This window comes from Notamacropus eugenii, chromosome 6 (genome assembly GCF_028372415.1).
Source record: "Notamacropus eugenii isolate mMacEug1 chromosome 6, mMacEug1.pri_v2, whole genome shotgun sequence".
Classification (NCBI taxonomy): domain Eukaryota; kingdom Metazoa; phylum Chordata; class Mammalia; order Diprotodontia; family Macropodidae; genus Notamacropus; species Notamacropus eugenii.
Window position 1 is genome coordinate 240,952,381 of NC_092877.1, and position 27,172 is coordinate 240,979,552.

Consider the following 27,172-nt stretch of genomic DNA (forward strand, 5'->3'; position numbering starts at 1 on the left):
ATCTTGTACTACTCTGGTCCCCCCCTACTCCCAGGGAGGATGACTTAAGTTCCCTACTAACTTTAGCACCTTCTTCCCTAACACTAATCCGGGATGAGAGGAGTTAACAGAATCCACTAAAATGTTTTTAACTGTACTAAGTATTCACTGCAGTCCTAGCTCGATGTTGAGAGTCTGGACTACAGAGTAAAATATCTCCTGCGTCCACTCCTTACAACTTTGTGAATCTGCCAGTGGAAATGAGGGAGACTTCTAGAACAAGATCCAGTGGCGCCTAGCCCCCTCCTTTCCACTGTAGAGTTGAAAGACATAACAAATGCTGACCTATCTGAAATATCCAAAAAGGAGTGACATTATACACTTAAAATAATTACTTTTTGGCTGTATCTCATTGAAGACAACTTTTCTCTTTTTCAGTGAGGCATGCGATAACTGAAAGGCTAGTCAGTTTGCCTCTGTAATATGAGGGGGAAAGTTTCCCCAAATTCTGATCTGTCTCCCCACCTTCACAACCTGGCCAGGGTTGGAAGGTAGAAAGAGAGAATTTCACCAACAACTTTTCAATAATTTCCAAAACTGTACTTTAAGGTACTACCCATGTTATTCTCCTAGAGGGCTTTGATTGCAACCCCCTTTAAAAACTGCACATACATTGTTTCTTGGTACATGTTTCTTACCTGAAACTGACCTTAACAGTCATATAAACTAAACAAGACAAGTCCCTCTCTTTCTCTCTCCCATTCTCTTCCTTGATACTGCAGCCATCAGAGAGAGAGAGAGAGACAGAGGGGGAGGAAAAGAGATAACTGCATTCCAACCAGCGCAAGGGCACCAGCGGTATTAACACACAAACACACGCACACAAAATACAGAAAGACAGAACACAGATACAGACACTAAAAATCCAAAACTGAGGAAGGATTGTCAAAACTCCTATGTACACTTAGGTATTTGACTTTCTTTCTTTCACTGTGGCCACTCCGGTACTGTTGTCTGAGGTGTTGATTCTCCTTGTTGGGATTGGGTTTGGACTGTTTGTCCCTTCTTCAGGTCCCGGGCCAGAGTATTGTTGTGGTAGGGCTCCTCGGCATTCTGAGGCCCAATGGCCCTGCCTTCACTTTCTTTGTCTCATACACCCTTCCATCCACTAACTCCTCATATCCCACAGGAGGATCTATGCCTTCCTCTTTCAAAGACATAGTCCTTTTTTTCTATAACTGCTTATCTCCAAAGTATTGTGTTTATCTGCTCGTTTTTTGCTGTATATTTTTTCCCTCTGTAGTTTTTTCTGTAACTTTGGATATAGTCTTTCTGGACTAAGCTCTCTTTTGTGCTTTGCGCCGGCTCTGGAGGTACTTCTGGGCTGTTTTTGCTGCTGCGCTTCTAGCCATAGGGAATCTTATATGTGACTAGCAAGCACTGCCTTCTCCTCTGGCTTGATCAGCAGGATGCTATACCCCTGACCCATGCTGACTAACAGCTCTTCCCGCTGACTAGCAGCGAGGCATCCCGCCGACTAACGGCCCGCAGACTAATGGCAAGGATTTCAGCCGACAAACTGCCTCTTCCCTCTGACTAACAGCTAGGCTTCTTCCCGCTCCCAGCGGGGCTCTCCCTACTTCCTGCCGACTACCGGCGGGGCTGTCTGGTCCTTCTCCCTGGCTATGGGGGGCCAACTATTTTTTCCCTGACCACGGTCCCTGTTGGGGCATCAGCTGCTTGGGGCCTGCCCTGAGCCGTCGCCTGGAAGCTTGCCTCTCCTGGAAACCAACTGCTTTTACCGGTCTTCCAACGGTTCTGGCCTCTTCTGTGGGGGAGGGGAATGACCAGACAGTTCACCCGAGGAGGCTGCTTACTGCACTTTATTCTTACATCACTTTCACTTCTCCCTCTCACTTCCCATGTCCCCCCCCCCCCCCATATATACCCCACCGTAGCTCCTCCCATGTTCCGCCCTGGAAGCGGAGCCAGCTCCATAAGGGGCGTTCCCAGCAACCAAAGGCGGGTTCTCACCCCAGGCATCTCCGGGCTCACCAGGGGGCCATGGTCCAGAGCTCGGCCTTCTACACAAGACTACTTTAATTATATTCCCAGTGCTTAGCACAATAGCAGGCACTCAAGAAATATTTATTAGATTAAAAAGCTCAAATAATGGGCAGAGATAGCTGTCAGAAACTAATGATACAAAAAATATTCAAAACCCTTACTAGATATCAGCTTTGATTTTCTACAGAATAAAGGTTTGGGGAGGTAAAGAAATAAAAATGTTATTGGACAAGAGTTTATTTGATTTGTCTTGATAAAGCTAGGTTATATCTACATGGAAAGACTCCATTAAAGTTATATATTTTATAGGAGATGAGGAACTCTTTTACTCTGAGCAAAGGTACTAAGACAATGATGTAGATAGCAAGTACACTGCCATTCTGACTGTAGTAGTTCTTTCATATAGAAGAATATTGAAAGACAAATTTCTGACAGGAGATTGAGATGAATTTATACAAGACTTTGAATACCAGCCTAAGATACTTAAATTTAGTGTCATAAACAGTGTGTACCCATAGAGATTTTTGAGTAAAACAGTGTCATATTAGTGTTACAGATCAATTATTCAATTAACATAATTTTTAAACACTTTAACAGATACTAGTTTAAGTAGTTTTGTGGAAGGGAGATGAGTTCAATTTTGACATATTTAGTTTAACATACCTACAGGAAAAACACATTTCAAGGTGTCCAAAAGGCAGTTTGAGATGGAAGTATGAAGGTTAGAAGATATGAGAATAGAGCTTATTATTATCCTTGTAAAATAAATTCATGCCATTATTTTCATCTTTCATTCATGCTTGAGGTTCTAAACAATCTGAAATACTGTTCCCCAAATTCAACATTCAAGAGAAACCTTCTGCATGAATTTCTCCAATTCCCCCAAATGCAAATGTGTTTGTTATTGTTGTCATTTTTTCAGTTAATTGTCTGACTTTTTGTGACTCCTTTTGGGGTTTTCTTGGCAAAGATACTGGAGTGATTTGCTACTTTCTTTTCCAGTTCATTTTATAGATGAGGGAATTGAGGCAAATGAGATTAAGTGACTTGCCCTGGGTCACACAGCTAGTTGCTGTCTGAAGTCAGATTTAAAGCCAGGAACATGAATCTTCCTCCCTCCACATTTGGTACTCTAATCACTATACAAACTAATTGCAAATGTCATATCCCTACTCAGTTTCTTCTTGATGTCTATAGGCAGTTCTCTCCTTGGACCCAACCACTTCCAACTTTGTGTTATAGTTATGTTATAGAAAATGGCATACATACCATATTCTCTTAAGTGATATATAAATTTCTTCGTTGTTGGGACAGTGTCATTCACATTTTTGTATTGTCAGCACATAGCACAATACCTTACTTTGAAAATGTTTGTTGAATTGAATTGATTAATATTGATCATTTTCGTATGTGACATTTAGAGGTTCAGAACCTAGGTAGATTAAATAACATACTGTGAAAGTTAACTAATTCTAATTTAAATATTAAATCACAGCACCATAAGAAGTATGATAAATGTTCAATAAGTGATACCATTTCTTACAGTAATCAGGAACTTTTTTTTAAATGTTGTTCTAGATTTTCTTAAACATTATTCCTTTTTAGATGATAATGGAAGACAAAGCCAGTTACAACCAGTGGAAATAGTATTGAATAGTTACTGAGTTCTTATGTGTCAGACATTGCGTCAAATCATTCTGAGGGAAAAATCATAGACTGAATTGGAAGAACTTCAGAGGACACATACTCAGTTATTTTCCCCCTTTTCTTCTTTTTGATTAATATTTATTTTAAACTTCATAAAACTCAAACAGCTACAATGAACAGCTTGCTTTTCTTTTAAAGTGCATAATAAGATCAAGTAGTAGCTTTCAGAATCGTCCTGCTAATCTATTTTTTTTTTTTTGGTGGTTTTGTTTTGCTTTTTTTCTCTGTTTTATAAAAAAAAAATGTCATGAAGATTCTGTCCTTCCTTGCTTGCTTGCTTCCTTTTTTCTTCTTTATTTCTTCCTTCCCTCCTCTTTTTTTCTATCTTTTCATTTTCTCTCTTTTTGTATCTATTTTCTTTTTTCTTTATTTCACTCTAGCCCCTTCCACTCCCAACATGTTTCTGAAATTTGCAAAAGAAAAATGTGAAGAAAGTATAATAATAGAAATAATATTCTTCCTTTTTCCTTTTATTATTATATTCCTCTAGATAAATTTTGACATTTTTCCAGCTTTATGAAGTATTCTATGAGTAGTTTAGTTTATATGACACAAAAGTAAAATAATTCAGATGGTTTTATCATTTGTGTTATGCTGTCAGCACTTATAAGTAATTACTGTATATCTGTTTTTATTTTTCGAAAAGAAGCATTTTTATTTCTATTCACATGGTTCTTATATGCAGATGGACACTCAAGATATATTCTGAATGAAATTTCTCTTTTTATTTCTTCATGATGTCATTTTTTAGTGAATGTTGAATAATTTTGTGAATTTATTTTATATCTTGACGGTTTATTATGTGTAAAATTTTAAAGCATTGTTTTGGTCAACTCTCTAGAATTTCTTTAGATTTAGTATCATATTATCTAAAAAAGTGATTTTTTTTCTCCTTTGCTTGTTATTTCCTCAATTTCCTTTTCTTGCTTTACTGGAATGTTTTGTACTAGATAAAATAATAATTGTTAAAATAGACATTTGTTTTATGCGTGTTCTTATTGGAAAGGAATTATGCAGTACATGTAAAATTATTTTTTCTTTTAGATAAATATGACATGTTAAGAAAAAGTCTGTTTTTTTTTCTCTCCTCATGGTTTCTTCTAACAAAAAAAAAGTGTGATTGCTCTTATCAAACATTTTTCAACATATACTTAAAATAAATTCAAATTTTTGTATTCTGTTAAGGTTAGTGGTTTCCTGATATTGTATCAACTATATTCCTAACATAAATAAAATCTCCTAATAAACCATTTTAAAAAATTATTTTAACAATGAAAAAAATTATATATAGGAAGCAGAGCCGAGGTGGCTGCGTAACAGCATGCACGGTCTAGATCGCTGCCCCCAACCCCAGTCAAACTCCTGTAAAAATGGTTCTAAACAAATTCTGGAGCTGCAGAATCCACAGAATGAAAGAGTGAAACAAATCTCCTGACCAAGACAGCCTGGAACGTCACCAGGAAGTGTCTATCAAACCATGTAGGGGGCAGGGCACAGTCAAGTGTGAGCTGCAAGTACACAGACAGGACCTGAGAAGGCCTTGGGGAGACTGAATCTCTCACACCTGTGGTAGTTTTCAGACTTCAGGACCCCAAAATGTTGAGGACAAATTGGAAGGTGAATGGAAAAAACCTTTGGGGCCATTGTGTGAGAGTGGAGTTGTCCAGTGCCAGTTGCAGGGCGGCAGAGGAGGAGGGGGCCAGGGGAACCTGCAGCAGTCACAGAAGCAGCAGGGGCAGAGACAACAACTATTTCTGAAGTTGTAGGCCCACAGATTGTGGGGGAATCAAGCTCTTCACGGTACAGCTCCCACAACCCCACTGGAAGCAGAGATCTACCTTGACAAAAGTCAAGTAAATGGTTGGGGAAATGAGCAAAAGCTGAAAAAAGAATCAGACTACATATAGAATCTTACTTTGGTTACCAGGAAGACCAAAACATGCAAAAACAAAACAACAAAGTCAAATCTCCTATACCCAAAGCTGATAAGAAAAATACTAATTAGTCTCAGGCCATGAAAGAGTTCAAAAAGAATTTTGAAAATGAAGCAAGACAAGTACAGCAAAAATTTGAAAAAGACATGACAGTGATGGAATAAAATTATGAAAAAATGAGTTAATTGTTTGCTAAAGGAGACTCAAAAAATGCTAAAGAAAATAACACTGTAAAACATAGGGTAACTCAAATGACAAAAGAGATCCAAAAAGCCAATGAAGAGAAGAATTCCCTAGGAAGCAGAATTGCCCACATGGAAAAGGAGGTCAAAAAAACCTCAGTGAAGAAAATGATTTCTTAATGATTTTAATGGAGCAAATGGAAGCTAAAAACTTTATGAAAAATCAAAAAAATTCTAAAAGAAAAACAAAGAAATGAGAAATATTAGACAATGTAAAATATCTCATTGGAAAAATAACATGTCTGGAAATTAGAACCAGGAAAGATAATTCAAAAATTATAGAACTTCCTGAGAGATAAAATAAAAACAAAAAACCATAAGTCCCAAGATCCTAGACACTATCTTTCAAGAAATTAGCAAGGAAAACTGCCCTGATACTTTAGAATCAGAGGGTAAAATAAATATTGAAAGAATCCAACAAGTGCCTTCTGAAGGAGATTCCAAAAGGAAAACACCTAGGAATATTTTATCCAAATTCCAGAGGTCCAAGGTCAAGAAGAAAATATTACAAGTAGCCACAAAGAAAGAAAAAAACATTGAGTGTTGTGGAAATACAACTAGGATAACACAAGATCTAGCAGCTTCTACATTAAGGGATTGTAGAGATTGGAATATGATATTCCAGAAGTCAAATGAACTAAGATTAAAACAAAGAATCATCTACCCAGAAAAACTGAAAATAATACTTCAGGGGAGAAATGGTCATTCAATGAAAAAGAGGACTTTCAAGTATTCTTGATGAAAAGACCAAAGCTGAATAGACAAATTGATCTTAAAACACAAGAATCAACAGAATCATGAAAAGGTAAACAGGAAAGAGAAATCATAAAACGCTTACTAAACTTGAACTGTTTACATTCCTATATGGAAAGATAATACTTATAACTCTTCAGACTTTTCTCAGTACTAGGGTATTTGGAGGAATTATTTATATATAGGCAGAGGGCACAGGGTGAGTTGAATAGGAAGGGATGATATTTTTAAGAAATAAAATTTAGGTGTGAGAGAGGAACATATTGGAAGGAGAAAGGGAGAAATAAAATGGTGCAATTGATCTCTTGCATAAAAGAGGCAAGGAAAAGCTTTATAAATGGAAGGGCAGAGAGGGGAGGTGAGAGGGAAAAAATAAACCTTACTCTCATCACATTTGGTTTAAGGAGAGAATGACATGCACACTCAGTTTGGTATGATAATCTATCTTGCACTACAGGAAAGTAGGGGAGAAGAGGATAAGCAGGGTTGGAGGATGATAGAGGGAAAGGCAAATGGGAGGAGTGCACAATTAGAAGGAAATACTTTTGAGGAGTGATAGGGTAAAAAGAGAGATTAGAGTAAATGGGGGGCCACGATAGGATGGAGGGAAATATAGGTAGTCTTTAACAACATCTTTTATGGAAGTCTTTTGCATAACTACACATGCATAACATATATCAAATTGTTTGCCTTCCCAGTGGGGTGGTAAGGAAGGAGGAAGGGAGAGAAGTTGGAACTCAAATTTTAAAAATGAATGTCAAAAATTGCTTTTCCATGCAACTGGGAAATAAGAAGTAAAAGTAATTGGGTATAGATACATATCTTGTCCTCCAAAAAAATAGAGGGGATAGGGATAAAAGAAGGGAGGGCTGTGAAGTAAGTGGGGGGGCATATTGGAGGGAAGTGGTAATCAAAATGTATGCTGTCTTGGGGTGTGTGGAGGGGAGAAATGGGGAGAAAATATGGAACTCAAAATCATGTGGAAATGAATGTTGAAAACTAAAAATAAAGAAAGAAATTAGAATTATTTTCTTTAAAAGATGATATAAAAAGGAAATTAAACGTGAGAGTTAGGACTAGAAAGTAAATTTCCAGACTCCTGGTTCCTTCATGATGTCTCTATCAAAATATATGTTCACTGAGCTGTGAAATTTGATAAGATCAGAGAAAGCTGAATGGCTCCTAGAGGAAGATAGCTTTATTTTCAGAAAATCAATCCTGAATATTTACTGCCAAAAAATAACTTTACAAAAACTCAAGAAATAATAAAAATTAAAAGAATGAATAAATGGAAGAAAATTTGAAATATATCATGGAAATAAAATTGGATATTAGACCCAGGAGAGGTCATTTAAAAAAAAAATTATTGAACTGTCTGAAAGCCGGGATCTAAAAAACTGAGCTTAGATATCACCTTTCAAGAAATCATTAAGGAAATCTGTCCTGATATTATAGAACCAGACGTACAAATAGAAATTGAAAGAATACATTAATCACCTTCTGAAAGAGAAACCAAGATGAAAATTGCCAGCAATATTATTACTAAATTATAGAATTCCCAGGTCAAGGAGAAAGTATTGCGAACAACCAGAGAGAAACAACTGAAATATCATGGAGCCACAGTCAGGATAACACAAGAATTAGTAGCTGCTACATTAAAGGAGCAGAGGACTTGGGAGGGAAGGATCTAGGATTACACGGAGGAGTCTCCTCTGCAGACAACAGAGTGTAATCCTTTTAGGGGGATGGAAATTCAGTATCTCAGAGGACTTTGAAGACTTATTGATGAAAAGACCAAAGCAAAATAGAATATTTGGCTTTCCCGTACCAGACTCACTAGAAGCATAAAAAAATAAATAAATAGGAAAAGGAGATCATCAGGGAGATAATAAGGTTAAATTATTTACATTTCTATACAGGATGATGATATTTGTAACTCATGAGACTTTTGTCAGTATTAGGCTATATATTTGTTAAAATATTATTATATTTATTAATTATGCATATTTACTTACATATCATACAGTATGTCACGTCATATCATACCATATCATAGTACACTATACTAAACTATACCACGCCATACCACATCATACCACACCATACGATACTATACCTTATCATATCACATCACATCATGTAATATAACATAATGTAACATAACGCAACATAACATAGCATGAAGTAACAACACAACACAGCACAACATATGATGTGATTTGATGTGATATAGTATAATATGATATGATATGACATAGCATAATATAACATAAGATAGTATGAAGGTATATTGTGTTACATCACATCATATCGCATCACATCACACCACATCGTATCATAGGTTATCGCTTCTCATCACATTATATTAATTATATTATATTATATTATGTTATGTTACATTATATTATATTACATCAACTGCATTATATCATATGATATCATACCATATTATATCATATTATATTATGCTATATTGTGTTGTGTTATGTTGTGTTGTGTTATGTTATATTATATTATGCTACATTATATTATATTATATTATGTTACATTACATTATATCATATATACGTATATTAGGTTACACATTAGAAGGTATATACACACATATATATTCATGCAGGTGTGTATGTATATATGCACACTTGTTTATGTATGTGCATAAGTACACAAATATATGTGTTTATAGGTACATATATATGCGTACACATATACAAATACACATATATTATATGCGCATGCACATGTGTGTGTATATATATATATGTATATGTACACATACGAATATGACTATGATGGCATAATACCTCAAAATAAAACTAAAGGGTGACAGAGTAATGTAGTGAGAAAAGAGGAAGAGACAGATAGAATGGAGTAAATCTATATTAAGAAGAAAGAAAGCAAAACTTTTTCAGTGGAGGAGAAGAGGGGGAAGGTGAGGATGTGTGAATGAACCTTTCTCCCATCAGAATTTTCTCTAAGAGCTAATAACATACATTCTCAGTTGCACAGAGAAATCTGTTTTACTCAACACGAAAGTAGGAGTAGAAGGAGATAAGAGAGGGGGTGATGAAAGAAAGGAGGGAAGATTTGGAGCAGAGGTAGTCAGAAGAAAAACACTTTTGAGGAGGGACAGAGTAAAAGGAGAGAAAACAATGAATGGGCATGGGTGGAAGAGAATGGAGGGTAAAATAGTTAGCAATAGTAATTGTGAAAAATTTTTTTAAGTTTCTCTGATAAAGGTCTTATTTCTCAAAAACAGAAAACCTGAGTCAAATGTATTAAAAAAAAATGAGCCATTCACCAATTGATAAATGATTTGAATATATGATCAGTTTTCAGATGTAGTAATACAAGATGTCTATGGCCATCTGAAAAAAATAACATCACTATTGAACAAATTAAAATAATTTAGGTACTACCTCATGCTGATTAGATTGGTGAATAGGACAGAAGAAGTTATTGGCCTGTGTTGGATGATATGTGCAATAAAATGAGATCTTAACGGTGGAGTTGTGAACTGATTTAACAATTCTGTAGAGCAATTTGGACGTATGCCCAAAGGTCTGAAAAGCCATGCACACATATCCTTAGACCTAGAAATAACAGTACTATATTTGTATCCCAAAAGAGATAAAAAATGAAAAAAAAAGGTCCTATATGCCTGAAAATATGTATGGCAGCTGTTTAACGGTGGCAAAGAACAGAATATGGAGGGAATGCCTATCAAGTGGTGAGTGGAGGAGAAAATTGTGGTATTTGATTATAATGGAATATTCTTTTGCTATAAGAAATGATGAGCAAGATGCTCTCAGAAAAACCTGAAAGGATTTTCAAGAGCTGATACAAAGTGACATATATTGTTTATAAAATAACAGCAATATTTTAAGACAATCCAATGTGAGTGACTTAGCTATTTTCAGCAATACAGCGATCCAAGACAGCTCTAAATGAGTTATGATGAAAAATACTGTCCATCTGTAGAGAAAGGAGTGATGTTTTCTGAAGACAGATTGAAGCATACTTTTTTCCACTTTATTTTTCCTAAGTTTTTCATTTGTTTGTTTATGTTTTCTTTCACAACATGGATATGTTTTGCATGACTACACATGTATCACCTGTGTAGAATTTCTTGCCTTTTCAATGAGAGAGAGGTTGGTGGGACAGGAGGAAGGAGGAGAATTTGGAACTCAGCCTTTTAAAAACAAATGTTAATTTGGTTTTTACATGTAACTGGGGAAAATAAAGTGTTAAATAAAAAGAGAATAAAATATTTGTAAATGAATTCCAGCAACTAAACAAAAAAAGAAAAAATTTTGAAACGTTTGGGAAAACAATGTTAAAAAAATCTATCCTCTTTACTTTGACTTAAGGACATTTTACTTATTTTCTGGAATGAATTAAAAATTGATGTTTTGAAAATTGAAATTCAACTTGAAGTAAAACTATAATATTTATAAATCCATTTAGCAACCTCTAGATCTCTACTACTTTCAGCTTCCGTGTGAAATTTTAGTTTTAATTTGAGGGGCATCACTCGAGTTAAAAAACAAAAACAAAATCTCTCTAAATAAATAGCTCTCTTTTCGATATTTTGATCATATATTTTTCATGGACATGTCCGTATTGTTTTATTTTCGCATAACTGTTTTATTGTAAGTTTCACTTAATCTAAATTAAATGTTATTCATTCTGATTTGAAATGGGAAGATGCAATCTACCCTTATTTTAACAAATTATAATATATATTCAGTGATTAATTAGAAGTTTTTCTAATTTTTCATTAGAATTTCTATTTAGATTGTTTTGTATTTCTCCCTTCTATCTATTTTATATAAGCAAATGGAAGCATAAAACTTGTATGCTTCCCATACCTTTCTCGCGACTTCATTTCTGATCAAGTAATTATCCACTTTTGATTTAATCATTTCTACTGACATCAACCTCCAACAAGGATATATTTACTTAAATTTAATGATGTAAGATTTCACAGATTAATATTTGGTACTGGGCCACCTAAGGTACCATCACACAGAACAATCAGCTATGCAACACAAAGAAGAAAAGGCTTACAAAGTGATAAAGGAATTAAACAATATACAAATACTTAACATGAGTCAAAGAATAAAAGAGGCATTTGGTCATTATAGATGAAAAATCCATTTTTTTGGTTCCAGACAGAGATCTTATTTATCTTTTTTTCACTGTAGAATTCACCTAGGTAATTTAACTTAACTGCCTTTATAATTAAAAAATGGTTCACTTTGTTGAACATGTATATAAGTAATATTTCTTCAAAGTCAAAATAAACCTTTAAATTATTGAATAAAATCATTTAAATTAGTCTTTTGACCATGAAGTCAAGATCACACGACACTAATTTACCTTGGTCTTTTCACTTTATGAGGAATATAATACTAGAAAGCTTGGAGGAAAGATATTTTGGACATTTTAAAAAAATGATCCTATATGAATTTAGAGGAAAGATACATGAAACCCTTGTCTTATGGCTAGTTTACGTTATAAAATTAAAATCATTTAACTAGAGAATTTAAGTGAAAAAATGGCTTCCCTATTAATTGTTTGACTAATTGCCACAGTTCTCCAAAGTTTTATGTAAAAACTGTAAATTTTCAACTATTGATTCTTCTAATTCAGTTTTAGAAAAACTGAGAGATTGGTAATTTTATCAATGAATCATACTTTTTAGGTATGAAAGACAACTTAGACATGATCTAAATCACCCATCTCATTTTCATTATTAGAAAATAAGATCCCGAGAGGAAATTAGACTTGTCCACGGATAATAACAGTAGTGAATAACAAAAACTAATGCAAAACTTGGATATCTGCTTTCCAATCCATTTTTTCTAATGTACCTACTGAAGACTTGTGAAAAATGATGTTACACTAATTCATATTATAAAATGATTCTATTGACCCAACATCAGGTGCTCTTTCCTTTCATGAACTTCCAAGTTTTCCCATTTGCCCTTGTGTCGTAATCCAAAAACCATGAGGTCATCTCTCTATTACCACAATATTGAACCCTCACATACATCTTGTAGTCTCCAATTAAAATTGACTGCATGTGATCAAAGAAACTCATGTTTTTAGTTTGTATTTACCACACACAATGCTTGGCACATAGTAAGAGCTTAATAAGTGTCTTTTCACTAATTGAATGAGTAACTATTTAATCTGGAGACTATGTGTTTTATTTCCTCCCCACTCCAAATGCCAAGACAAGGGTTGAGAAATAATTTCCATGGATTCATTCACTTTTTCTTATTGATTTTTGTAACTACTAGGACATTTTCAAAATGTATCTCTCAATTTGAGGTTCTAGCCAGTGAGCACTGATTAGAAAAAAGGCATATGGCAGGGAGTAAGCACCTACATGTACATGAATGAGACAAAAATAATTTTTATTTATGTTGTTACTAAAGGGCTAAAAGTATCATAAAAACATAAATATTGAATAGTTTCATCACCAACAATCTTTATTTTGTGAAAGTAGAACAATTGATATACAGTGGTATTTAACTGATTTAATCAATTTCAAGTAAGGGCAGGAACTATTTTCACAGATATTTTTATCTTCCCGGTGTCTATAATAGTATCTGACATATGGTAGGTGATTTTGTTGCTGTTTTTGAATCAGTAACTATCAACAGCTGGGAAATCCCTGCTTAGTTTTGTGCGAACAAAGATACTTGAAAACTTGTGACTGATTTTGCATTTGAAACATATTTTTGAATGGCTAACGTAATATTAATCACAGTTGTAAACAAAAATTTATTCACTCCACAAATTAATTTCTGATCATGTGACTTGTTATTACTCAAGCTAACCTTCTCTGAACTTGACTTGACTGATCACATGCAACAGATGGACTTGATTTACAAAATATTGCATCTTTTTGGAATTTGCCAGAATTTGTATTTTGTTCTTAGCCAATTTCTTTATGCAGAAAAGAAGTGAGAAATTTCTTCTTAAATTAGTGAAACATAATGACTTCTTCTGGTCCTGAATTTGTTGTGCTTATGATAATTTCTTTCATGGTTTTTTTTTAATCTAGATATCATTGTAAGAGCTTGTCCCATTATTATTTCATGTTTGTTTATATGTATTTTTTCATTAACTTTGTACTTTGAAGAAAATTGACAGTTGGTAAGTATTAATCAATGATGATAACAGTGATGACTGAGGACTTGGAGTAAAAACATATAAATTTCAGCAGATTCAAAGGTTTATCATTTCGCAAGCTTTAGTGTGCCAAAAAAATAAACCTTTTGTTATATGTTGGCATTATTTTATTTTGATATAGTCTTTTCAATTTGACATACAGGCAGCTATTACCTTGGTTAAACTCTGTGGAATTAAGGTGTGATTTGAATCACAAAAGAATTTCAAAATTTAATTGTGTGATTTCCAATCCTAAGGCATAAGTTTGTTAGATTTACTTGACATTAACAACATGTATCATAAGAAAATGAAGTAATTTTGGTTTACAGTGTAAGAGCATATATTATGACTTCATATTCACCTTCATTGGAAGGTCATTACTATAATGAAGATAAACAGTTTACTTGAGATACCAACTGTTGAGAAAACTAAAAAGATTTGCCAAATATATAATATTTACAATCAGGAAGATGGGAAATACAATGAAGTAGAAGACACTATTAATTGACTACAATGTCTAAATATTGAGAATTAATATTACTGATATTTAGGAAACAAATTCATATAGCTTTAGCTAAGGTTAAAATCCATTGTTATTATGATTTTATTAAAATAGTACCAATCTTAGATAACATTTTCTTAGCACTTATGTGCCAGGCATTATATATTTATTATATCATTTGATCTCCACAAAAATATTGGGAGGCAGATATTAATATTAAGCTCATTTTACAGAAGAATAAAATGACACAGAGATTAAGTGACTAGTCAAGGGTCCCTCATTCAGTAAGTGTTCAAGGTTTCGTTCGAACTCAGGTCTTCCTGACTCAGGTAAATCACTCTCTTTACTGTCCCACCTAGCATTTTTAATACCTATTAAGTTTATAGTAGCATATGAAAATATGCCTCTGGGTGATGTTACATTTGGGATACAAGGAAATGATGATGAATTCTTCTCAGACGCATACTCAGTCTTTTAGGACCTACTCTTATATCTTGTCCTGATTGACACCAGTATTTCAAATCAAGATCTTTTCAGTGAAATAGCCCTACCTCTATTCATCATGAGGAACAAACGCTCATTTTGACAAAGAAGTCCCATTAAACAGTAAACATTCTTCTCACACTGAACTTCCATTTTCTTCCTTCCTTCCTTCCTTCCTTCCTTCTTTCCTTCCTTCCTTCCTTCCTTCCTTCCTTCCTTCCTTCCTTCCTTCCTTCCTTCCTTCCTTCCTTCCTTCTTTCCTTCCTTCCTTCCTTTCTTTGTCTTCTTACCTCCTTTCTCACCATTTCCTTTATCTTTACCTCTTTTAATTAATAAAGTTGTAAAAATTAGACTAGAGAACCACTTTACATATAACAATTTCTAGCAAATTGAAGGTGGTCCATGAACCAATTTTTTTTTCAAGTTACAGGAGTTCAAACTTTGACCCTAGACACTTCCTTATTTTCTTTCTCTGAATCAACCAGAACTACCCTGAGCTCATTAGACTCCAAGAGGTCAAGTGGTTTAGTATGTAGCTAAATCTGTTCTCTAAGAATGAACTATAATAGGCATCCCAGGATGTCTGTGGTGTGAAAAAAAAAATTACTTTTTTTGGAACCTGTAGGAATAACCACAATGGGGAACGTGGGCTGCCAAGTAGCACTTTTTGCAACCTGGCAATTCACCAGTGTCATGAAAATGAATGGTGGTTTAGGCATTGTTTACTTTATAGGAAATCTCGGATATGAAGCAGTTATGAAATGAGTTGTGATCCTTTCATTATTATGCTTCCTTTCTTGTAACTGTTTTTTACTAAGCAATGCAAAAAATTTCTACATTAATAAATTTCAGTATGTTTCCCTTTGGATAACTAGCCTTTCCCACTATAATCAACAAGAAGATATCTTATTATTTCCCCAAAGTCCCTATAAATACAAATTCCAAATAAATTAAAATAGTCAAAGTTTATATATATGTATATATATATATATATATATTATATATGTATCTGTGTATATATACACACATGCAAATATAGTATTTGTATACATATATGCATATATATGTATACACAGAAAAACATACATATATAACTTTGTATGATCATAGAGTATATTTTCAATTGTATAAAATTATAGTGCCTCACAAATCAAAATACAGCAAGTCAAAATTGCCTAGTTATTCTGAAACTCTAAAACATGGAAACAGAAAACTTTTTGACAATTGGGGTGGCTGTATTTCTTCTTTGGAAATTTGTTTATAATTTAATATTGTACTTTTCAAAGCATCATCTGCATTTCCTCTGATTGGAAACTGTTAAAATACGTTTGTGGGATTTTGAAATGTATATCTTCACAGACATTCAGTCTTACATAATTCATTATATACCTTCAATTGATTCATTAAAAAAGATTACACTTTACCCTAGGACCTCAAATAAGTGAGGACCCAATGTGACATGAGGATGCAGAGTTTGAGTCCTTATCTCAACACACTTTGATCTGAAAGTAAATCAAATGTGGTTTACTTCTTGATGAGATAAAGTTACGCTTTATCATAGATGCAAAGAGTCCTGAACAAATCAATAAGGACTTTGACCTTTGAAATAAATAATTACCTTCTAGAGAGCAAGACTGACATTCAATTAAAAGGTTTTATCAAGTTCCTAGGACTCCCAGGAAGATGAAACGACCATCATTAAAAAATATATAAATGCTGAAGTGAGAACAAATATGACCTCTAACTCCTACCTCTAATTCACAATTTGGTACTTTTGAGGGGACATGGGGAAGAGTTCAAACTTCTGTACTCTTTTAAAGAATATAATTCACAATAATTGCAACACAAAAGATGCAACTAATTGAAAGAGCAAAAAATAATAAGAAAAGAGGTAGAAGAGTTCAAAGTCTAGCGAATTCTGAGGATAATTAATTCAGAAAACTCAATCCAAATTCCTAATATACAAAGTTAATGCGAATATCTTTCTTCCTGGAGCTCTGAACAATATTATAAAAAGAGAATAGGAAAAGTTTTTTTCATAGAATTTTTTCCAAGGTTGATATTGTAGCAACACACTAGAGCAAACAGACATTAAACTCATGATCAAAGCTGAAGTTCTTTTACTAGTATTGACATGAGACAGACACATACATTGAAAGATATGTTGATGATAGTTAAATGGACAACATCCAGACTCATAGTTGGATAGATAGACAATAGATGTAATCTTATATATTTATATTTAAAATTATCTGTATCCATTTTCTGTTATCAATATTGACACATATTATTTTATTGATATTGACATCTATATCAATGTAGGTATACAAACACTGAGATATATCATATATATATACTTATATACATATTATATATATATTTACATAAACCTGTCTACATATCTATGTATCAATGTATTCCTATATGTATAAGTTTATTTATTTATACATATACATTCAATTCTTTGAGAACTCAAAGATAATCAGCACCTATCTCTCTTGTAACTACTGGCTAATGTCGCAATGATGTATGCCCAGTTCCACTTAAGCAATGATTGAACAGAGCAATGGACTAGATAATATCTAATTTTCATAACTCTAAATCTACAATTGTAAGGTGGAGGAAACACCATCCTGTTGCCATTATGGCAGAAACATTTTGATTAAATATTTGCTTGAACTTTAAATAAGTGTAATTCTCACTTCCTACTGGCATACTTGGCACTGAGCTGGTACTATTGAAACCATGGTTTTGCTTTTATCTTTTGAAGTATGATAGAGAAGGAGTAGGATGAGAGGGAGTAAGGAGGCTCAGAGAATGGGCATTTGAGTAGATGCAGAGAAGTAAAGAAAAAGATGAAGGAACTTGGGAACATAAATTTAGAGCTATCAACATCCTTAGAGTTCATTTAGTAAACATCTTGATTTTGAAAATAAGGAAATTTAGACTCAGAGGTAAATAAAATTTGTCCAACTGCACAAATAGTGATAGGTCTTCTATTCTCATTACTTTCCTTCTCTCATCTCAGGAATGAGATGAGAGAAATCCTTCCCCATCTGAGGAAGTACATCTGATCCTTTCCTATACCGTGTCTAGATATGTTCTTGTGACTTAAGACTAGCATATATCAATAACACAGTTTATGGGTGTTGACATGGCTGAGAGGTGCTGAGACCCTGATATGTTAAGGTATAGGGCAGTGTAATCTGGAATGAATTGATATATTCAAATTGGTTTCCAGTGAAGTGATAAAGCTTGTTGTGATGCAGAAAAAGTTAGGAAACTTGCAATCTGAAAGGAATGATATTAAAGCTTTTACGAAAAAAGGAACAGGGAAAAATGTCAAGCTTGCTAATAAGGTGAGGGGGTGGGATTAAGGAGCGGACAGTAAATGCAGGTAATACAGGTGCAGAGCTGCTGAAATGTATGGGAAAATTCAACTTTTTGGAGGGGCAAGATTTAAGGCCTGCCAGAGCATGGTCTTTGGGGATCTGCTTGCACAGAAAAATTTTGGGTCAGCATCCACATGTCTTCATATTGTCATTAAATATCTGTTATTTGAAAATCAATTATTTACTGATGCAAATTAAGCTTATCACAAATCAAAAGTTCCTCAAATTTTTATTTCAGAATGAGAGTCATTGATATCTCCCCTGCCCTTCAAACTATCTGAAGCCAGGAAAATAGGTGGAAAAGTTTAATGAAAGGACACTGAAAGAAAAGTGATAATGACAGAACCTTGGAGATAACCAATATATAAGAGGTGAATGAGATTAATAAGGAATACCCAGATAGGTTCAAGAAGAGTGAATATAAATCACAAAAAGGGCATTTAACCAAAGTAGATTATAATGTGGCATGATGGTGAAAAGTCAAGTGTTAAAAAACTACAAAGAATTTATGTGGATGATAACTTTAAAAAACAGAAATGACAAAAGGGACCTCAGTTTCAGCAGAGTAGTGTTGAGAACTCAACTTCCATTGCCCTTTGTTTTACAGAGACTTGGCATAATTATTGCAATGGTAGAGGTGACTCCACTTTAAAGAAAACAATTCACACCCCCCACCCCCACCATGGTATTATCATTCCCTTCTAATTCAGTGGGTTACCCGGTGAATTTGTTGAAAGTAATTTGCATATTTCAGGACAAGGGTTTTTAGCTTAATTATGTTGGGATTCCAAGAAAGACAAATGTTTTGATGTTTGACATAAATATTTCATGTAGACTTCACTTTAAATTGTTGTCCCACATAAATGTCAATCATCATAGGACCGTAGGATTTAGAGCTAGGAAGAATCACAATTATGCATCTTCAGCACAGAGAAAAAAAATTATCTATGAAACGATTCCTAAACTGAGTGAATAACTTTGTTTTAAATGATTATATTGTAGCATAGTTAATCTGTCTTATTAAGACAATAGCGAAAGGATTTAGAAGCATTTGTTTGGGGACCAGAAGCCTTTTTCTGGTTCATGAAGTCCTCTGTCCTTGAGAAAAACCTTATGGATGAATAAAATACTAGTACGTTTCATAAAAAAATAAGCCATGAGGAAAAAGAACTGATTCTAATGAGAAACTTATACAACAAAAGAAAATCCAATATATACTATTTATTTATCTAGTCGATGAATGAAATATCATGGAAATAGCAGAAATGACTATTAAATAGGTGGGGGGGGGGTGTAAGCAATAAATTTTAAATGTTTGGAAAATGGTAGTGAATGGGTATTTTTACATTCTTCTGAGCCTTTAGTTAGCTACAAATAAAACTGCTTCGGTTTGAAATATTCCTGTCTTTTATGTAAAGAGACAGATTGTCTTTGACAGCTTCAGGCAGGTATCAGATGAAGTAATTTATAAAATATTTAATATTCCCCAGGTGTGTGCCTGTCGAACAATGCCTTATACTAATGCAAGTTCTTTCTATGCAATCTATGCAAGTTCTTTCACCACAAGAGATGTGATAATGTTCCTCCAAATCCAGCATATGTTGCAGCAAATAAATGTGCATAGTGCATTGCATATTTAGGCACTATGATATGTAATGAAGGACTGTATGTAACCTTGACTGAATAACCTCAAATCTTCAAGGGATATAATCACTAAAAAACTCAGAGACTAATACTCATTTGGAAATAATACTAAAGAAATTCTAATATTGATAACAATGTAAGTTTTTTTTTTTTTTTTGCATTCATTATGGAAGGACTAACTGTTCTTTTCTTCTTGGAAAGGAAAATATCTTCATTCTTTGTAAAAACAGACTTCTAAATCCATGTTTTAGTTCTACATTTATTTATTTTACAGTATTTCAATATCTGGCTCCTCTCCTACCATATTATTAATACGTTGAAGTTTGAAATGCTGCTGTAGTAATTTCTGTATTCTCCATAGCACATAGCAAAAGTTTTGCAAGTAAATAATGTTCAATAAACATTCATTAAATGAAATTGTGATGAAAAAAACTTACAAGATTTGTCATTTATAAGAAAACAGTGAATTAGATATTTGACAGTGAATAGGTAACAAAATGTTTATTGAATTGGTACTAGAAAGAACAAACTCTTCTTGTTCCAAATATTTGCTTTACAAAATACCCCAAATCATAATCATATAATTGCAAATAATCAACTTTTGCATCAAAAAATATGTTTTTACTCCTGTATCTCCACCTTATAACAAAAAGTTCATTGAACTTCAAAGAAACCTGAGGATATTTTTCTTATAGCTATTTTATGTATAAAGTCATTGTAATTTGTAATTAAAAATTACATATGCATAATATATAAAATTATATATATAAATATATAATATACATATAATATACATAAAAGATATATATATATCTTTTAGAAGGAAAATTTCAGTGATTTTAGAAATCTGATGCCTCAAATGGTAAATGATGCATATATAATATCTATGCATGTGTACAGATGAAAAAGTATATGTATACATATAGACCTATACCTATAAAAGCATGTGTGTATATATGTTTATATGTGTATGTGTGTATATTCACATATATACATACATACATACATACATACATGCGCACACACATTTATATATATTTAGTCCTTCCTTCTTGAAGAAGGAAGCAAAATGACATCACTATGCTAGAGTGAAGTTTCAATCCGTCCAACTGTGGTAATCAGACCAATAATACAAACTGGGAATATTATTCCACAGACCAAGCACGAATACTCCATGTGAACAACTGGGATGGATTCTCTAAATTTCTTCATTTTGAGTTGTGTTTTCCTTTGTTTTGAGCTATTTCAGTTGATTGTTTGTTGTCCTTCATTCTTGAAGAGGACCAAAATTACATCAACATGATAAAATGAAATTTCAGTGTATCTGACATTGACTAATCAGACCAGTATGAACTCGGAATTACATTCTTCTGAGCACAGGTTGAGCAATGACAGTCTGTGTGAATATTTGGGATACCTTAAATTTGTGCATCCCACATTTACTTTGAGAGTAAAGAACCTTTTCTAAAGTGGGCACACCACGCTGAGTAGTTCAGTGCCAGTGTCTCCCATGGTGCAGAGTCAAATTCAAAGTTCTTGAGAGAGACCTTGAGAGTGTTCTTGTATCTCTTTTTCTGACCAACATGTGATTGCCTGCCCCATTTGAGTTTTCCACAAAATAATCTTTTTGGCAAGCATACATTTTCCGTTCAAAAGATGTGACCAACCCATTGGAGTTTGAATAATTGGTAGTTTAGCTTGAGCAAGGACTTCAGTGTCTGTCACCTTATCCTGGCAGGTGATCCTCAGAATCTTCCTAAGATAATTCAAATGGAAGCAATTCAGTTTCCTGGCATGGCTTTGGTAGACTGTCCATGTTTCACAAGCATACAATAATGAAGTCAGCTCAACAATTCTTTAGACCTTCAGTTTGATTTACCTCTTCTCTGCCAAATTTTTCTTTGGAGCCTCCCAAACACTGAGTTAGCTCTGGCAATGCTTGTATACATCCTTGGAAAGTACACTGCCAAGGTAAGTGAAATAATCCAAAGCTTTTAAAATTTCTCCATTTGTTGTAACCAATGGTGCCATGTATCAATGATGTGATGGTGGCTGATGGAGCACCTGTGTTTCCTTGATGTTAATTATTAAGCCAAAATTAGCACAGGCAGCAGAAAATAGATCCATACTTTGTTGCATCTCAACTTCAGAGGCAGCTTTGAGAGCACAATAATCGGCAAACAGAAAATCATGCAGGAACACTCTCTCCACTTCATTCTTGACTTGTAGCCTTTTCAAATTGAAGAACTTACCATCAGTATGGTAGTTGACCTTGATGTCGTATTCATTCTCATTGAAAGCATAAGATACCATGGCTGAAAATTTCATATTAAAAAGCATGAAAGCAAGCACACAGCCCTGTTTCACTCCATTGGTGACTGGGAAAGCACGAGAGCATTGTCCACTATCTAGAACCCAAGCAAACGTGCCACCATGAAGTTACCATACGATATTGATGAACTTCTCCAGGCAACCAAATGTTGACATAATTTTCTACAAGACCTCACGACTAACAGTGTCAAAGCCATGGTCACATTTACAAACGTTGTGTAGAGATCTCTGTTCTGCTCCTTGCCTTTCTCCTGGAGCAAACACTATCGACTGTTACCATTTTGCTCATACAGCACAACACCTTCTCTGATGGGGGTACACCATGCTAAGTGGTCCTGTACTAGTATCTCCCATGTCACACAATCTATTCAAAACTTCTTAAGAGAGAAATTGAGAGACTCCTTGTATCAGTTCTTCACAATTTTTTTTTTTTGTCAAGCATACATTTTGCAATCAAACAATGTGACAAAACTCTCTAAAGTAGAGTTTGAATGCTTGGCTATGTAGTTACGGAAAGGATCTCAGTGTCTGGTATCTTCAGAATCTTCCTGAGTCAAGTCAAATGAAAATAATTCAGTTTCCTGGCATGCCTCTGGTATACTGTCCAGATATACACAGGCATATAACAATGAGATCAGCACAATAGCCCTGAAGACCATCAGTGTGGTAGTCATTATTCCCTGGATTCTGTGTAATGGACATTGCTCTCATGTTTTCCCCTTCATAAAAGGAGTGAAACAAGGTTGTGTGCTTGCTCCTGTGCTTTTAAGCATGATGCTTTCAGCCATGCTGTCAAATGATTTCAAAGAAGATGAACACAGAATCAAGGTCAGTTACTGCCTTGATGGTAAATTCTTCAACTTGAAAAAGCTACAAGGAAGACAAATTGGATGGAGTTTTGTTGCATGATTTTCTGTTTGCAGATTATGTTTCACTCAGTGCATCTTCTGAAGCTGAGAACCATAAAAAAGATGAATGAATTATCTGCTGCTGGTCCTAATTTTGGTCTAAAAGTTAACACCAAGAGAACAAAGGTTAACACCAGAACATCCATATATGGAACCATCAGCTATAACAAATGGAAAAATTTTGAGTGATGTGGATAATTTCCTTTACACTGGTAGTATACTTTCCGGGGATGTACATATTGATGCTGAGGTTGATGCACACACTGCCAGAAGTAGTTCAGTGTTGGGGAGGCTCCAGCAGAAAGTATAGGAGAGAAGAGGAATACATACATACATACATACATACATACATACATACATACATACATATATATATATATATATATATATATATATATATATATTTGTGTGTGTGTGCTTGAATGTACTGCTAAACGAATGTGTGCTTTTGCTAAGTTTAGGTAAATTCTGTAAGAAAAATCCTCCTACCAATGCATATGGGTACTGAAAGATTGTTTTATCCTAGAGATTTTATTATTTCAGTGAGTTGTCTGTGGTGTAAAGGGTCTAAGTCACACATCTATGGCAACACAACTAGAATATACGAAAGGTGAGACTTGAACTCAATTCTTTTATATTGTAAGTTAAGACACATACACACACAGATACACATACATACATACACACACACACACACAGGTATAAAATGCCATAATGCCTCTCTAAATGTGAATAGAGGCTACAAAATATTCATTACATATAAATATAGGTGTTATAAAGAACTGCCTTTAAAACTGAATTTGCAGCTATGATGGAGCAACCAAATTCAAATGCTACCTCAAGTACACATTGGCTACATGTCTTTGTTTAAGCCATTTAAGCTCCATGACTTATGCAACTTTGAGATAAGTTACATTTACATAATTCATGTATATTATTTTGGAGAATTTGTTCACTGGGAGTTCACTCTATCAATTACACCTCTTATATGGACCATCTGAAAAGTTTTATTATGTAAAATTGTCCAAATATCTATTGACATGCTAAGGAGTGGAAAGATGAAAGATTTTGTTGGTGATCCTGAAATTTGACCAAGCCTAGTAAGAAGATAGAGAACTAGGCTTTGTCGTGCCCATTGTATTAACACCATATTTCCTTTCAGCATTTTCTCCTGGGAGGAAGAGACAGCATAGCTTTTGGGTGGACCAAGGACCAGTGGGTCTGAAGATATCCACAGCCTACAATTTCACAGTGGGTAGAAGAGAACAGAACAACAATTGTAAAGTAATAGTAAACAATGTGATAAGTTCCTTAGCACAAACTTCATGTAAAAAATTTATAAAATGCATTTCTGGTTCCAGGAGCCAAGATGGCAGAGTGACCAATAATTGCTATCTCCTTCCCTTTGTTGACCTTGACTGATCCAGAGAATATCTTCCCGGGGAAAAAAAAAAAAAAACAACAGAACAGTGGGAGCAGCTGAAGGGTTAACAGACTCTAAGCATGTGAGTCTATAAAGATCAATAAGGAGGGTTCCTTTTGCTGTGGCTGAAGGGGACCAGTGGAGGATCAGAGTTGTGCCAGACAGTCCCACCTCAACAAACCAGGAGAAGAGCCACAACCCAAAAGGGGGTGAAGCCAGAAACTGTCAACACCAGGATTCCAGACATGCCTCAGCACCCCAGGCGATTTTGGAATACACTAATGCAGAAGGGATCACCAACCATTGAGGTTGCCTACGCTGTAGCTCAGGAGATGAGCCTTCCTGTACCTAGACCTCCCCTCCCCACACTTAACAAACTAGCTCCAGGGTAAATGTGGGGAAACCCCAAAAGTCCTTACCTGTCCTCTGCTTCTCAACACCACACAGCTCAGCACCAGGTAAGCTTCAGCACTGTTACTTTTAAATGAAAGAACCAGAGGCCACAGCACACAAAGCCTAAAGTTTTAGGAACAAGAATTATCAGATAGAGCTCCCTGTGCCCCAGACACAGAGATCTATTTTAAAAGCCAGAAAAAGGGTGATCATCATGAGTAAGAAACAAAGCAGAAAACATCACATAATTTTTCTATAAGGACAAGTACCAAAATACTGATACCAAAGAGGTGAGTATTGAGACTGTACTCCTAACTGAAATTTGAGAAGGGAATATGAACTGGTCTGAAGTACAAAGAGCATTCGTGGAAGAGTTCAGGAAGAATTTTAAGGGCAAATTAGAGAAACAGAAGAAAAACTGACCAATAATTTTAAAAATATGAAAAAAGGAATCACAGAAGAAATTAAAAGAACAATTGGTCAAATGGAAAAGGAAGTACAAAACCTAACTGGAGGAAATAATTCCTTAAAATGGTCAATTGGACAGATGGAAAAGGAGATACAAAAGTTAACTGAAGAAAACAATTTGATAAAAATTGGAATCGGGCAAGTAGAAGCTAAAGAATCTGTGGGACAGTAATAATCAGTCAAACAGAATCTAAAGAATGAAAAGATAGATTAATTACCCAGCAAAGTTGAGCTTAATATTTCAGGCAAGGAGATGGACATTCAATGAAATAAGGGATTTCCAGACCTTCCTGATGAAAAAGTTGGAACTCAATAGAAAATTTGATCTTCAAACGCAGATCTCAAAAGAGTCATAAAAAGGTAAATGGGAGGAAAACAACTTCTTACACAATATGGGCAAACTGCTTACATCCCTGTAAGGCAAGATGATACTTGTTAATCATGAAAATTATATTTTCATGAAATGAAGAGAGATAATGGATAGAGGAAGTGCTTATAAATTAAATGATGTGATGATAACAAATGTGATTTAAGGGTGTGAAGGGATTGTAATTGGAGATGTGAAAGGGAGCAGGCAAAAAAAATAAATTCTATCGCAGGAAGAGGCACAAAAAATATATTACAGTAGAGGGAAAGAGGGGAGGGAGATGAGCATTGTTTGAGAGGTACTCTCATCAGATTGGATTAAAGGAGGGTACAACAACCTCAGTATAGAAATCCAACCACCTCTATAGTCAATAGGAGGGAAGGTGGAAAGAAACAATAAGGGAGACACAAAGGGACAGAAGAATTAGTAAGGGTGAAGGGGATTAAAAAGGAGGGGGCTGAAAGAAGGCAGGGAAGATTGAGGGAGACTGTGGACAAAAATTAAAATTCTATTGTGGAGGGAAGGGAGAATTAAAAGCATAAACAAAGGGAAAAGGGATGGAGGGAAAGACACAAATATTAATCATACCTGTGAATGTGAATGGGATGAACTCTCTCACAAAACAGAGACAGATAGCAGAATGGATTAGACCCATAAACAAATAATATGTTCTTTACAAGAAATACATTTGAAAAGGGGAGATAGACATAGGGTAAAGGTAAAAAGTTGGAGGAGAATTTATTGTGCTTCAGCTAATATGAGAAAAGCAGAGATAGCAACCCTAATCTCAGACAATGCAAAAGCAGAAATAGATATAATCAAAAGAGATAAGGAAGGAAACTATATGCTGCTAAAAGTCACCATAGAGAAGAAAGATATTTCATTACTACACATCTATGCTCCAAGTGATACAGCATCCATAGTCTTAGAGGAGAATGTGAGAGAGTTACAGAAAAAAATAGACAGTAAAACTGGAGTATTTGGGTACCTCAACCTCCCCCTGTCTGAACTTCATAAATTTAACTTAAAAAAAAACAAACACAAAGAAGTTCAGGAGGTGAATAGAAGTCTCGATAAGGTAGATATGATCGATCTCAGGAGAAAATTGAATGGGGTAGCAAGGAATATACCTTTTCCTCAGCAGTACTTGGCACACATACAAAAATTAACCATGTTCTAGGCCATAAAAAACTCACAATCCAGTGCAAAAAGGCAGAGATAGTCAATGCATCCTTCTCAGATCATAATGCAATAAAACTTAAAAGTAATCAAAGGCTATGGAAATATAAACAAAAAACTAATTGGAAACTTAACAATCTAATACTAATAAGTGAGTGGGTTGAACAAGAAATTATAGAAACGATCAACAACTTCATTCAATAGAATGACAATAA